Source organism: Glycine soja, chromosome 17 (genome assembly GCF_004193775.1).
Source record: "Glycine soja cultivar W05 chromosome 17, ASM419377v2, whole genome shotgun sequence".
Classification (NCBI taxonomy): Eukaryota; Viridiplantae; Streptophyta; class Magnoliopsida; order Fabales; family Fabaceae; genus Glycine; species Glycine soja.
This window is the reverse complement of record NC_041018.1, coordinates 26,892,723-26,893,715: the sequence shown is the minus strand read 5'-3', so window position 1 is coordinate 26,893,715 and position 993 is coordinate 26,892,723. Positions and strand designations below refer to the sequence as shown.

At 42.6% G+C, this 993-nt stretch overlaps 1 non-coding gene across 1 annotated transcript; it reads left to right on the top strand.

The window, feature by feature from the left end:
* The first annotated feature begins 426 nt into the window (after window positions 1-426).
* Window positions 427-533, top strand: LOC114394357. Its single transcript, XR_003662757.1, has one exon. It is a non-coding gene; the product is annotated as a small nucleolar RNA R71 (small nucleolar RNA).
* Window positions 534-993: the final 460 nt, after the last annotated feature.

The window sequence follows — 993 nt, the reverse complement described above, 5'->3', positions numbered from 1 at the left end:
TGTTTGTAGCATAGGCTTCAGGTTGCTCATTGACTCCAGATTGCTGCAAAGAAGGACAAAGATCTATATGGTGATTAGCAGAAGAACATAGACCACAGACTCTTGCAACAGTAACAGGTACAGATGCAGATTTCTGATTTATGGCAAGCTGGGTTACTAGGTTGACCAAGGCATCAAGTTTTCCGTCAAGCTTCTTATTTTTCAGCAGATGAAGATGAATCTGTGGCCACATCATGGACTCTTCTAAGGACAATAACATCATTTCTTGCACTGAATTGTTGGGAGTTGGAAGCCATCTTCTCAATCAGATTCCTAGCCTCAACAAGAGTCATATCACCAAGAGCTCCACCACTGGCAGCATGAATCATACTCCTCTCCGTGTTGTTAAGTCCCTCATAGAAATATTGCAGAAGGAGTTGCTCAGAAATCTGGTGGTGAGGACAACTTGCACACAATTTCTTGAATCTTTCCCAGTACTCATACAAGCTCTCTCCACTAAGTTGCCTGATGCCTGAAATGTCTTTTCTGATGGTAGTGGTCCTAGATGCAGGGAAAAATTTCTCCAAGAACATCCTTTTAAGGTCATCCTAGCTGGAAATGGACCTGGGAGCAAGGTAGTACAACCAATCTTTCGCCACTCCCTCCAGAGAATGAGGAAAAACCTTTAGAAAGATATGATCTTCCTGGACATCAGGGGGCTTCATGGTGGAATAGACAATATGGAACTCCTTAAGATGCTTATGAGGATCTTCACCTGCAAGACCATGAAACTTGGGCAGCAAATGTATTAGTCCAGTCTTGAGAACATATGGAACATCCTCATCAGGATATTGAATGCACAAGCTTTCATAAGTGAAGTCAGGTGCAACCATCTCCCTAAGAGTCCTCTCACGAGGTGGAGATTGAGCCATGTTCTCAGTATGAAAATTAATAGCCGAATGCTCAAAATTTGAATGTTCAGAATCACCAGAAACAAAATGCTCAGAATGCACG